The sequence below is a fragment of the Arvicola amphibius genome, chromosome 11 (assembly GCF_903992535.2).
Source record: "Arvicola amphibius chromosome 11, mArvAmp1.2, whole genome shotgun sequence".
NCBI classification, from domain to species: Eukaryota; Metazoa; Chordata; class Mammalia; order Rodentia; family Cricetidae; genus Arvicola; species Arvicola amphibius.
Window position 1 is genome coordinate 20,293,796 of NC_052057.2, and position 15,004 is coordinate 20,308,799.

Genomic DNA, 15,004 nt, shown 5'->3' on the forward strand with positions numbered 1-15,004 from the left:
TAAAAACCATTGAAATGTTTTATATCTTTCTACTTCTTTTGTACAGCCGAATCCTGGTGTATGTTTACATAGCACAGCTAATTAGGACTGGCCACATTTCAAGTGCTTGCTTTAATGCTGCTCCATTGTACAGCATAGATTCAGACGGTGATTTACTCCGAATGAATTGACTATTGACAGTGTCAATATTTTAAATGACCTTTTGCTTGGCTCTGCTGGACGAGTCTCTGTGTGTGGTTTTTCTGTGCTTGTGTCACTTTCAAAGCCTCTACATCTGGCGTAAGATGAGAACGAAGAATGACGAAGAGGAGGAGGAGTTTGGCAGTGCAGTGATGTTTGTTTCTATTAGGTGTTCCCACCGACCTTGCTTTCTCGTCTCATTATACCAAGAATCTGCCCTGTAGCGTGCAAAGTTACGCTGGGAAAACTTCTGCCTCATTTACGCAGGCTGATTCTCATCTGTCTATTGGGTCAGAGCAGGTTCATTTACTAGAGGTCACTAGCATTGCTGCCTAACCATGATTCATTCATTATAATGAGAAAATGTTTGCCTTTGAAGGCAACACAACTGTTGATACAGTGCTTCATCTTACATCACCTGTAAAATTTTAATGATAATGTTTGAATGCCAGTGCGGCCGTCAAAACAGAAGCTGCCAGTTGTGAGCTCTCTCGCCTCCCTCGCTTCTCTCTCTCTCCTCTCTTCCTCCTCTCCCCTCTCTCTCTCTCCTCTCTCTCTGTCTCTGTTTCTCTGTCTCTCTCCTCTCTGTCTCTGTTCTCTCTCTCTCTCTCTCTCTCGTGCATATGGTGCATGTGTTCTGTTTTGTTGGTTTTGAAAGCCACTACAGAACATTATCAAAATATGATATTCAAGAATCATATGGTAATCAGTCATTCCTAGATATATACTGATCTGCTCATTGCCAACACAGTTCAATGAGCTGGTAAAAGCATATGGGAGTTTTCTTTTTTTTTGATATATAAAAAATAGGAATTTAACAATCATGCATCCCAGCTGCCAACTTTAGTCATACTTCGAAAATATTTTAATTTGGGCTCTGTGATTGAAATTTTGTTAAAGCCTTGACAGAGCCAGTGTACTTCATATCTTAGAAGCAGAGATCCTGTTCCAAATAAGGGGTGTGACCCAGATTACAGCAGAGATCCTACACCAAATGAGGTATGTGACTCAGTTGCAGGGTGTATACTTAAACTACCTCTGTGAACAAGAGGTGACTTCACGAACATATCATGGTATAGAATAGTTGAGACTTGGGGGTCGTTGTGACCATGATGAGAACTGGCACTCTATCCCTTACAAGTGTGTCCCTTGTCTTAGCTGGTTCATCCCATCCACCGTTCCTACAGCCTTCCAATGGTCTTTCCTGGAAGAGCTGGAGGCTTTCATGTCCCACTAACGAAAACCTTGCCCTGTCCCCTTCCTCTGCAACATGGCTTTGAGGAAAGAGTCTGTGAGAGGAAGCCTGCGTGGCTTGTCTAAGTCTTCCTGATGGGAGGAAGGAACCATTGCACATTACCCAGAATGCACAGCCCCCTTGTCTTTTAGATTGGAGATGTTTTAATCTAGACTCATGCACCTATGACCAGTCCGGCAAACATACACCTTCCTTCTTTCCATTGAAACAATAGTAATGAATTGGAACAGATACGGGAGAAGGAACAACCTTAGGTTTCTCTCAGCCAAACAGCCTCTGCCCCTCCTTACTTCGTCATTCCTCTCCTATTTCACATCTATCATATGAATTTGGGGTGCACATTCTACTGCTCTGCACAGAGAGCCTAATCCCGGGAGAGGAGGGATTCAGAGTGCTCCTGGGAGCCCCACCCCCCAAACTGGGGGCATCAAGCAGAGAGAGAGCATAGCACAAAATGGGTTCACAGCTGTTTAGTGGACTCTATCGGAGTCATGCAACCTAGATTGGAGATGGATTTCTGCCACCGGCTGAGGCTCAGGCTCTTGGCGCGCGGACATTGCCCGTTTCTTTTCTCTGTCGTAAAAATGGAGGCGGAACTGGGTTGTTTCTGAAACATTTCTTTAATCGGAATGTTCTATGATGTACACAAAGATCTGCTGGTTTCGATGAGGTCCTTGGAGGATCAGTGAAATTATCCATCCAGCCTTTCTAGTCTCTGTCACTTGATGTCTTCCTGACTGGCAGATTTCAGCCACCATTTTTAGAAGCAGGGAGTTCTGTGAGCCCTTCCTCTGGCCGAGTTTTTATGAAGTGTTCTGAACTATGCCCCACGTGTCAGGACCCAGGCTCGTTTCTTCCATCAAGGAGATCTTCTTTTCTTTCGCTTTTTGTCACTCTTTGGACTTTCTTGTGTGGAAAGCAGCAGGTTGAAGAAGGATCCGGTGAAGAAAGGGAAGCTTTGGAGCTGAGCAGCAATGGGTGAATGGGTTTCTGAGAGCAGCCGAGCTCATCAGTGCCCAGACACACACCTGAGCCAGCGAAGAGACAGAACCACAACAGTGAAGGCTGAGAAGCGGGGAGGTGCTCTTTCATTCTTTTTCTCTGTAGATTCCCTAGTTTGTCCTCCATGAAAAATTCCCCCAATCTAATTTCTTATACTGAAAATAGCAAAAAAAAAAAAAAAATCACTCTGCTTAACATTTCAAAGGTATCTTTACCCAGAAGAGGTTTCTGCCTGTTATTCTGTAAGCATTGGGAAATGTCAGGGAAATACTTTTTAAATGACAAGCATCCATTTTCCCCTGACCCTCACTGCACCCTTCTCCCTTTCCTTATCAAAAGACCAGCAGAATCAGCATTGTTTAGGAATCAGAATTTCAGCCATGTGGCTAGGGCATAAAAGGGCTGGATCCCAGCCTCCCTGTCATCTAAATCATCCCTATACTGGACAGCTGGGCAATTATTGTCGCCAGAGAATCTAGAAGGAAAGGATGTGGATGAGAAGCTACTGCTTTGGAGGTGGAGGGTGTTGTTCTTTTAGTTTGTTTGTTTGATTTTTCTTGTGGAGGTGTGGTGGGCAAACCTAAAATTCTAGACCATGCTGACTGCAAACTCATAGAGATCTGCCTGCCTCTGTTTCCTGAGTGCTAGGAATAAAATAATGATTCACTATATTTGGTTTTTAGGGCTATTTTTAAAAAAACTTTTTTGTCTGTTGTTTGTTTTTGAAAATGGGTTGTCCTGGAACTCACTACGTAGACCAAACTGGTTTCAAAACTCACAGAGATTTGCTGTCTGGGATTAAAGGTGTGTACCACTATGCCTGTCTTAAAACTTATTTTTTAACTATTTACCTACAATGGTAACCTATTTTAAAGTCCCAAATGAATGTTTGATATATGTAACTTCTTTAGACTTTAGACTTTCTTTTTTAAATATTTATTTATTTATTATGCATACAATATTCTGTCTGTGTGTATACCTGCGGGCCAGAAGAGGGCACTATTACAGATGGTTGTGAGCCACCATGTGGTTGCTGGGAATAGAACTCAGGACCTTTGGAAGAGCAGGCAATGCTCTTAACTTCTGAGCCATCTCTCCAGCCCCCTAGACTATATATATATATATATATATATATATATATATATATATATATCTGTGAATACTTTGACTACATGTATGTATGTGCACCATGTGCATATCTGGTGTCTGGAGGTCAAATCCCCTGGAACTAGAGCTATGATAGTTGTAAGCTGCTGAGTGAATGTTGGAAACTGGACCGGGGGTCTTCTGCAAGGGCACAAGGGCTCTTAACCACTGAGCCATCTCTCATACATATATAAACCCTTTGAAATATGTAACGTTTAAATGGAGATAACCATATCCATTTCCCCCAAACATTTACCATTTCTCTATGGGGAAAATTTACCAAATCCTTTTTGCAGCTTTGGGAAATCTCTAGTATGTTATTTTATCTGTAGTTACATCAATGCACCAGCACAGTGGGGTCTTCCTGAGCCCACCTAACAGTCTCACACCCTTCAATCAGACTCATCTCCTCGCTCACCTCATTCCCTGGTAAGCACCATTCTCCTCTCAGGTCCTATAGGGCTGTCTTTGTTAATTTTCTGTTGTTGTGAAGAGACACCATGACCAAAGCACCTCTTCTAAAGAAATCATTTAACTGGGGCTGCCTTACACTTTTAAAAGATTAGTTCATTGTCATCATGGCAGAAAGCAGGCAGGCAGGCATGGCACTGTGGCTATAGCTGAGAGCTTTACATCCTGATCCACAGACAGTAGGCAGAAAAAAAGAGAGAGAAACACTAGCTAGTCCCTGGCATGGGTCTTTTGAAACTCAAAGTCCACCCCCAAGCAACATACCTCCTCCAACAAGGACACAACCTCCTAATCCTTCCCAAACAAGCTCACTAACTGGGTACCAAGCAGTCAAACATACTAGGCAATGGAGACCATTCTCATTCAGACCACCACAGGAGCCAACTTTTTTATATTCTGCATATGAGTGAGACCATGTAGCACTTGTCTTTTTGTGCCTGGCTCCTGTCAGTTAGCATAATCATGATCCTAAATGGATGTCTGGACCAAGCCCTGGTACGCCACAGAGCCCTTGTTTGCTCTTGCAGAAGACCCAGTTTCCGTTCCAGCATCCTCACGACAGCACACAACCTGTGGATCAGGATGAAAAGCTCTCAGAGAAGCAACCATAGATAAAACAATACAGTGAGGGTGGCTTCGTGATCTCCCATCTCTCTGCTTTCCTTTTTAACTTCTGAAAGTGACTTTATTTTCTCTGAGCTCTTGCAGACATCTCAGAAGAAAAAAAAAATGTGAGTTCAGCACCCATTTGTTGAGTAAATATAGGTGTCAAGTACTTTCTATGTATGTCTACAATCCTCTCCCCCTTTCACTTCCTTTCTTTCTTTTTTCTGTCTGTCTGTCTGTCTGTCTGTCTGTTTTTCAAGATAGGTTTTTCTATGTGTAGCCTTGGCTGTCCTGGAACTTGCTCTGTACCAGGTTGGCCTCAAACTCACGAAGGTCCACCTACCTTTGCCTCCTGAGAGCTGGGATTAAAGGCGTGCACCACCACTGCCAGCTTGAATATATTTCTTAAAGAGCGACTGGTATAACCAGAACAGTATAACATGGGATTCATGCAGTTAATTCTTACTGAGTAAATAATGTACTAAACGCAGTGAAATGAAACAGGTATTTTTTTTTCTTTTCTTCATTATAAACCCAGATTTAACATTCAAGGTCAGTTTTTTTTTTTTTTGAGAATTTTCTGGACAATCAACAGGGTAGGCAAGGCATAAATCTTGATTCTTACCAGGAGAAAAGAGAGAGAGGAGAAAAGAAAAGGTCATGGCTTCCAGAGAGCAGGCAGGTTTAGCAACGGAGGTCAGCAAGCCCCAGGATGGTAGAAGGCGAGAGGGGAGCTTCAGAGAAAGGCCAGAGTATCAGAGGAGGGATGCGCGTTGCTTGTTGGTTATTACCTGAAAGAAAAAGAGATAGGAAAGTAAGAGGGGAAGCGCGGCTCACATCTTCTGGAGGAAGTACATTATCTCACTAAGGAGATAATTAGTCTTCTCTGTCTTCAGGAGAGTCAGATTTCCTGGGGAAGTTAGATCCCTGACCAGGTGATTGGCAAGTGCCACTTCCTCAAGGGAGGCACTAATAGTATGTGATGGACTTACCTTTGGAGAAGTTCAGAATGCCATGCCTCTACTGAGGGTCAGAGGTCATCACTATTTTTGACCAGGAAGAATAAGCTTTCACTTCGTGGGTCTCAACAAAGTCTAGACACTTCTACTCTCTCATATGGTGATTTAAATCCTAAAGCAGGGCTTCTCTTTCTGGGGTCCTCAGAGAAACAGGAGGCAGTGTTCAAAGTTTGCTGGGAGGGAGGGTGTCCCTCCTCAATACCTGTTATCTGTCTAGCTAACTACTATTGCTGTGTCAGTTCTCTTGGTCAAATATGGGGGGCTGGAAGCATTGAGATATCACAAAATATTCCCCAGATCATATAAGAGCCAGCATGCAGCAGACCTGGATTCCAGTTTCTTGTGCAGGTGATAAAGACGTTTTGAATCATCTTTTGGTAAGAGAAACAACAAAAAGATACAGAGAGTTGTTTTTTTTTATAGTTTTTTGTTTTTGTTTGTTTGGTTTGGTTTGTGGGGTTTTTTTAACCTTTGTTGTTTTTCTGCGGTGCTTGGCGTTCACACTGGGGCAGGCCTTCCACATCTCTTGGCCTCCTCTTTAACATGATGTTGAAACCTCACAAGAACTTGTTCTTCAGTTCATTCCTTGCTTTAATGCAATCTCTAACTATCCGAACGCTGGTTTTTTGAGCTTTGGAAGATAAAACAAGCCAATCCTGTTTGATAATGAAGATCGGACAGGTCATGTGCTTCAGCTGACACTTTGAGCTACGAATTACCTGTCCACAGTTTAGGTTTAAGGCAAAGACATCTGAGGACACTGTTGAACTAGCTGAAGTCTTTATGGTGTGGCCACTAATTCATTGCTGTGACTAAAGCAATGGCTGCACTGCAGCAATTAACAAAACAGAAGACATCCTGAGTCAACCGCTTCACCAGGGAGCCAGGTGTCAGCCCCTGACTCACGCTGAAAACCAGGGGCAACAAGACAGAATTAGAGCATCAGTCCACATGCTCTTCTGAGACAGAGTCTCACTGTGCAGCCCGGGCTGCCCCAGAACTCCCTGAAATCTGTCTGCCTCAGCCTCATGAGTGCTGGGGTTAAAGGCGTGCACCCAGAAACCCATTACACCTGGCTTAAAGTCTCTTTTTTTAAAAAATTAAATAAACAAAAGTTCATTCTAACCTTAGAAATTCTTGTATTTTACAAAGTTATATTGTATTTTAGAAAGAACTCATATATACTTTACTAGGGCTTCTTGAGAAATGTTGTGCAGAATTCCTTTCTGCTGAAGACATTTTTGTGTGAGCCTGGACCCTGGGTGCACAGGTAGATAACATAGCTACACCGTTCCAGCATTTCTGCAGAGCATGACTCATAAAGACATTTAGTTTAAAACAATTCTTTGGTACATACACAATTTTGTGACTTATTAACAACGAAAGTAAATTCACACAATAGTGAGATGGATGTGATCATTTATTTTTTCATAAAGACGTGTGTCTTGGTTGAATATTTAATGCGTCAGGGCACAGAGCATTGCTAACACTTTTCAAAGTTGATCGATACTTTGATTTCCTGATCGTCAGTACTGAGATTGCTACTTCGTATACGCATGTAGTACAAAATGGAAGAAGGATGTTTACCGCAGTTTCTCGAAACGGTTGGAAACTCGATTCCAATCCAAGCCGAAATTTAGCTAACAAACACTTTGGAAACGCAAGTCGGAAGCCCAAATAGCGATTTTTAGAATCAAGCCTTCTAACACAATCCAATCCAAAGACAAATTAATTTGATCCTTTCATGCTGAAAGATGATGGTAGGAGAATACTAAAAAGCCTTCCTTGTCCATAATTCAACCGTTCTGTGTTTAGTCGAGCAGATGAACCCTACGGGCAGTGGGGACGTGGCAGTTCGTAGCACACGATAGTCTGGACTGAGCCCCGGCGTTCCCAGCAGTGTGCATTGTCATTGTGTAGTTTAACAGCCTGCGCAATGCAAAGGGTGCTCATTGTGTAATCAGAACCAAGGCCGAAATGAAAGCCATGTCATGCCACCTGGGGTTGTGCTGGAAACACCTCAGAGATGTACTACACACATTTGGTTTTGAATTAATTTCTACTCATTCAGAAACTCTTCATCATTGTCAGGCCTTGTAAGCCGCCAACATTCAGTCATGTGATCCCATCGTATGAAGCTGGGCACCGAGCAAAGGAGAACTTTGCTTCTCATAGATAGGCAGCTAAGTGCCCAGGATAGGGGTGGTAGGTGGAAGGCACTTTCATTACAGGGTACGAGAGGATTGACTAAGCAAACTCAGTACCTGATAGACTGATTTATTCAGGGCTGGTGTTCTGCTCTATCTCAGGAAGTCATAATGCAGCAAAGTCATTCTCAGAAGTTACTGCTCCAGTGTGACTATACCCCTGCAGGTTCAGAGCCATTAACTGGGTTCTGTTATCAGAGACACATACGTGCCAAAGCAGCTGTCACCCGTAAACCACCCTGGGTGACTGGGACTCAATGGTGGATGGCCTGCAGGTAGGCTTGAGCCAGCTGGATGCACTTGAGCTGAGAAAGAGTCAGGTGAGGTGCTTGAAATATCATTTTCAAATGGTTCTGTGATACCATCATGTCTCCTCCTTTTGAGTATGGGGTCATGGATTTCATTCCGTCTGACCACATAGCCATCAGGAGCTTGGCTCCATACCTGGCTGTGAGTTTGTGGGTGATGCTAAGGAAGATGACTGCATGAAGCTTATGTAGGGATATTTCTTACCCGATGTTCGTAATGACTGGCTGACGATGAGCTGAGGGGAAAGCCGGATCAAGAGCATTTCTGTAAAAAGAAAGAAATCTCCCCTCCTCTGATTCTCTTTCAAGAAAAGTGAATAGCTGAGCACCATGAAGCCAAATGGGCCTTTAAAAATAAAAATGTCTTTTATGCAGAGAAGGACAAGTTGAGAGGAAAGGCGGAACCTTTGAGGCTACCTCTGAGGCTTTCATCTGAGCAGACGTTGCTTGTCATTGCTGACATCATTATCAGAGGCTGCCTCTGTTCCCAGAGTCTCACAGATGGCATTATCTGCCTTCCACATCTGGCACATGAAGGCAAGATGGCTGACAAGACCCACACTGTTAGATCAGTGTCAGTGGTCCATGAACCTGGATGCAGCTTAGCATCACCTGGGGAGTCTTTAAAACAACAGATGCTGCCAACGCTCCATCCCAGGGCTATTGGATCTGCCTCTGTGGGGCAGAGGCTGCCATGTTGGGTGGGTTTAATGGCTCCCCAGGTGATGGCAATATACTGTCAAGATTGAGGATTACCAGAGTGATGGTAGTCAGGAGAGGGGCCAGCAACTGGGACCAAAAGGCCAAAACTGAGTTCAAAAGAGGGTGAGAAGCAGTATTTAGCTTTCTACATCCTGGAGATTTTTCTGGTCAAAGGCAGACTGGGATCCTTGGCTTTCAGTCATTAAACTGTACGTGTTCTTGAACAATCTGGGAGCGAGTCTCCGGTGAGAAAAGGAGTGAGTGCACTTACCTCTCTGTCGTAGAGACATTTTTTCTTTGCACATCTGCCCACCAGCTACAGGTCCAGCTGCTTGGGCCAAAGAGCCAGCTCTGGCCCTGCTAGAATAGTTTTTGGCTCCTCACCCCCACCTGTCTGTGTCAGTGAAACCACCCAGTTTGCAGAAGTTGGCAGAAGATCCGAGACATGTTCCCTAATCACATGAGGTGAAACAAAGCTAACATTTTGATCCACATCTGTCTGCCCGCTGTGCAAAGCCACTGGTCCTTCCAAAGAGCCTCACTGGGGTCCCATTAGCCATCTGTTATTGATAGGAAGATCGTTTTAGACGAGCCATTGCAGAGAGTGTCCAAAACCTTGCCCACAGGAAGTAGAAACAGGAGTGGAAGCAGCATATCAGATGACGAGGAAAATGTGTGACAGGCATCAGGTAGGTCACGAGAAAGCCAAAATGCCAGCATATTTAAAAATAGTAATAGCCACCCACCTGGTATGAGAGAAAAAGAAAAATTGAGCTACAAAATGAAAAGCTTGTCTTAATTCTTTTCACATAATCCAAGGATTACAGTGGGAGGTGGAGGCTCTCTGATCCCAGAATAAGACTTGTAATCTGATCACCTGTAGACCAAATGGCCCCTTCCCAGTCCCCGTGGTTGGTTCTCAGACTGGAAAATGTGGACACTCCACACTGCGCGATCACGTGCCACAATTGTCAGCAGGGCAACTCCCCTGCTGTTCTCATCAAGTTAAGAGCTATTTAGGCAATTATTCCACATTTCCAAAGAGCTGCTACAAAAAAATTATCTCATTTGTATTTTCATAAACTCTGTGACATTTCTTCCTTCTTTCCTTCCGTCTTTTCTTTCTACCTTTTTTTTTTGGCACATAATAGTACATATTCACGGCACCGTATGAGGCCTCAGTATGTGTGTGTTGTGTAGGGATCCAATCAGGGTAAGGAGATGCATTCAAAGTCTTCCCTTTGATATTTTGAAATATGCAATGTAGTTTTGTTAACCAGGGTCACCCTACTGTGCAACAGAGCATATTTCTCCTGCCTAATTGGAACTCCGTGCCTGTTGACCAATCATCTCCCTGAAGCCCAGCCTCTGGTAGCCACTACTCAATTCCCTATTTCTGTGAGATTGCTGCTTCACTCTCTGCATTTACAGACATGGGAGCTGAGATGTTTAGAGATCTCATATAGAGTAAAGGCAAACTTCATTAGTCCCAAACCTTCATAACGCTAAAAGCGCTGTTCTGAGCAACCTGACATCCCCCTCAGTTAATGTCTATATATTCAAAACCCTCACAGCAGCAACATCATCAGCTTTTGCCTTGGTAAGTTATTATATTTCAGCGCCTTTGTCACTCTCCTGGCAATGCTATATTACACATAAACTCAGATTAAATTTACCAAGTCCTGTTTTTGAGACTACTAGAGTAAGAGACTTTGACGGAACGAGAATCAGTAACAGATAAAGGGATAATGAAGACTTTGAGTAAAATATCACAATAATCCAGAAGCTAGAACTAAAATAAATTTTGAAGCAACTGAAATGAAAGTCATGCTTTTGGGGTAACAAATAAAACATGGTTAATGACAAGCAGAAGGAACATATGTAGCATTTAGTAAAAACAAATGCTTTTCATCTCTTTTTTTATTTGATCTATTGAAAACAACATGACTTTGCCTATAGGATAAAAAATTCAAGCTAGAGAGAGATGTACGACCAACTTCTCTTTCTCTGAAAGTTTTCTTACTGCCGATATGAGCCTTAACGTTCTGCTGGAGTCTGGAGATGAGGAAGACATGAGAGAAGATGCTTGTCCACTTACAGAATCTATCAGAAGTCTTTATAATCAATCACTTTGTCCGTCAGAAATGACCTAAGTTGTGTTTCAATAGCAAATCCAAACTCTATAGATTTAAAAGACAGATGCATTTCGTGATCACAGTACACAGTTCTTTGTAGCTAAGTTTGTGTTTCAATAGCAATCCAAACCTCTATAGATTTAAAAAGACAGATGCATTTCGTGATCACAGTACACAGTTCTTTGTAGGTCAGCTTCACGTTCATTCTGGCTCTCAGTTGCCATATGGAACGTTGGCAGTAGACAGTCATAGCAGAGAAAGTGTTCTGGAGACCATCACGCTTAGCAATTAAATTCCCTGACCTGAACCTCAAATCAGCTACTTTCACACTTTAATTAATTTTGGCCAAGGACCCACCAAAATTCCAAAGGGGCCAGCATGTGCACTCTAACTAGGAGTCCCAAATTGATGAAGAACCCCACAGCTATCGCTGTCTGAAGAACAGTGGTTACTACCACTATTGTGTTTGTTCAGAAATCTCCATGAAAGAGAGCTACTCTGTGTAAGGATGAAGCAGAGGAAGCAGGGAAGTTCTCAAGGGGTCAGTCATATTTCATAACTATAAGCAGGGATTTCCCAGCTAAAGGAACATCAGGGCTTATCGAAGGCGAGAATACAGAAGAAGGGTAATGGGAAGAGGAAGATAAGGCTGGAGGCGAGAGGGAGGGGGGAATGGGCTGGAGCGGAGGGGGGAGGGGATAATAGTGACCAGGATATTACAGACTCTGTTTACTATCCTGAGGCGCTAACTTGGACTTGTAGGCAATACACAGCCACTAAGAAAATTAAAGCCTAAGACAGGACAGATGACAGATGAGAAGAAGAAAGGGAAGGCTTAGGTAGGAGGCCAGGAGAAGACTTTGCAACAAGACACAGCAGTTAAAGGAGAGGACAAAGAAAGAGACATTCTTCTGAAATCCTACAAAAAAAGCAACTGAGAGATGGCAGAACACCACCGGAATTTCTACAAAGCTCTGGAAAGTTGTTACAGGTCAGTGAGATACGAAGGGCAGAAGGAGCAATTGAAGAAGAAGATGAAGCAGGTCTTGTTCCTGTTTAATGCGATGGTTCACTGATGGAGCACAAACAAAACCCACTCATCTGTCAAATAACCTTTGAGGTTGGGAGCCGGCCTGGCTCCCAAGCAGCAAAGTGGAAAACCTGCAGGTGGGGGGCAGCAGCTGGAAGCACAGATGAAGACAGAGTTTCTCTGGGAGGGATAAATGAGATACAAAGAGGAATGTCCAGGAAAAGAGTGAGAGAGAAGGATGAGAGACTGGCAGAAGGGTGACTGGGGTGCAAGGGACTGGCTGTGGAAGCCTCGGGAGCACAGACCTTCATGGAGAATGGTTCATTGGCCTAAACACCACAGGGGTGGCTGTCGATGGATTTGTCTTTGGGCTGCCAGGTCACAAAAAGTAACACGGAGACTTACTATTAATTGTAAAAGCTCAGCCTATAGCTTAGGCTTGTCCCACTAGCTCTTATAACTTAAACAAACCCATTTCTATTCATCTACATGGTTGCCATGTGGCTCGTGGCTTTCACTCTCCTCCTGCATGTTTGCTCCCTCTGCGTCCAGCTGGCAACACTGTCTTTCTTCTTTCCTGAGTCCCCCTGTACCCCGAAGTCCTGCCTAACCTCTTCCTGCCTAGCTATAGGCCATTTAACTCTTTACTAAACCATCCACCCTGGCACATCTTCACAGAGTATAAAGGAATATTCTGCAATAGATGGTAAGGGAGAAAAGGTGAATATGGTTCACAGAGGCTCACAACCAGGAAGGCACAAGAGGTTTTTTTTCAAAGAAGCCATTGATGGAGTGGCGAAGGCAGGTCATTGCAGGAGTTGAAATGGGAACTGGAAGAAAGGACCTAGGCATAAGGACTAGGAATAAAGGGAAATATTGAGATTAGCTGCAGCACTAATTCTAATTGTTCTTAATAATAAAAACCTGGAGTCAGATATAGGGGTTAATGCTGAAAGAGCAGAGAAGCAAAGCTGTCAGTCACTAGAGTTCTTACCTCTATCAGTGCTTAGGCCAAAGGGGAATTTCCATCTCTTCAAATCCTCAGACTGCTGCTGTCTCTATGAAACCTCAGACTGCATGCACAGACTAAACCCTCAGACTGCATGCACAGACCAGATCCTCAGACTGAAGCCTCAGACTTCTCTGTCTCTACAAATTCTTAGACTACATCTGAGTCTCCTCCCACCTTGTAGTCCTCTCTCTGCACAGCTTCTAGTCCATGGTCATCATGGCAGGGAGCAGGGCAACAGGTAGGCAGATATGGTGTTGGAACAGTAGCTGAGAGCTTACATCTGAACTACAAGTACGAGCCAGAGAGAACTAACTGGGAAGGGCATGGACTTTGGAAACCTCAAAGCCCACCCCTAATCACACACCTCCTCTAACAGGGCCACACCCGCTAATCCTTCTCAAAACTTCCACCAACATGGGAACAGGCATTCAAACATATGAGCCTATGGGGGTTCATCCTTCTTCAAGCCACTACATATGGGTGTATGACGTAAGGATTGAGAAACTTGAAAGAACTTCTAATATCTCCACTTCCTCTGAGGAATGAGAGATTCTTATGAGCCCTTTATAACCCAGGTACAAATGAAAGTGGGAGTGAGAGGTGCCTAAGAATATGGAATACTAGGTGTGTTGGTACAGGCCTATAATCCCAGGATTTGGGAGACTGAGCAGGATGAATGTGAGTTCAAGACTAGTCTGGGAAGACAGCAAAGGCCTTCACAGGCTTGTCTGTGCAGAGATTAGAAGGCTGAAGTGTCTCCATCTTGGCAGGAGACAGAGTTCAAGAGGCAGAGGCCCTATGAAATGATTGCACGAGAGCACGTTTCCCACGGAGTGCTTCCCTGTGCCTGTGTTTGCACCGCAACTCATTAACTGATGACTTATCCCGCTCTGTTTCATAACAGCAGGCTCCAGGAACAAGTGTACGCCAGCCTCTCTTTGCATGTCAGCTCTATCTGGATTTTCTTCCCCGCCCCCTCTTTTCTGGGACTTAGATGCCTTCACTCTGCCAGCAGAAGGATGAACCCAAAGACCAGTTGCTAGTCATCGTTTTCCGATTGATCTGTGCTAGTGTGTGCAGCAGCTGTCTGCTTCTTTCTGTTGCTGACTTACAGGTTATTATATAGATATGCACACCTTGCTCAGCCATCTGCCCATCGATGCTATGTAATAGATTTCAATATTGGTGAATATGAATGAAGTCATATAAACATCTGCACACAGGTTCGGGTGAAGAGTGTTTTCGTGTTCTCTGAGGTGAGTTCCTAAGAATAGGAATGGTGTGCATTGGTAATCTAAATCAATCTGGAACAGCCAGGTACAGTCATGTGCAGACAAGCAAAATAACCTTGGCCCCAAACTTTACTGTATATAAAAACTTCAAAATAGATACTAAGGATTAGGGGAGATGGTTCAGCCAGTAAAGTACTTTCCATGCAAGAATGAGAACCTGGCTCTGATTGCCAGATTCCATGCTAACAGATAATGACTAAATAAATTACATGTGGTAGGTTTAGTTTAAAATCCCAGGGCTGGGGAAGAGGAGACAATCAGATCCTGGAGCCGCCTAGCAAACCCACTGATGTATAACAGTTTCCTCCCACACTGAAACATTCCATCCTTCAGGGAAGCTCCTTAAACAGGAAAGCAAACAACTCAAACAAGCTTCAGGAGATCCCTGAAACTGAGCAGATTCACTAGGCTCCTCCCTGCCAGAGTAAGCAATAGAAGCTGCAAAGAAGACTCTGAAACCAGACCAATTTCCAGGGAGAAGCACAAATCAGTCAGAATGCCTGGAAGAAATTTATACCAGAGTCCTGTAGGCTGGGCAGGATGCTCCAAGTTTCCAGCTTTTGTGAACAGTCACCTATGCTGGGGTGGGCTTTAACGATGCAGCTGTCTTTAGTCATTTCTATTCCTGTAAGTAATCTC

At 43.8% G+C, this 15,004-nt stretch overlaps 1 protein-coding gene across 3 annotated transcripts in view; it reads left to right on the top strand.

Annotated features, from left to right (window-relative positions):
• Clrn1 (clarin 1) overlaps positions 1-15,004 on the top strand; it is a 38,887-nt gene that overhangs the window by 3,810 nt on the left and 20,073 nt on the right. The window lies entirely within an intron of this gene.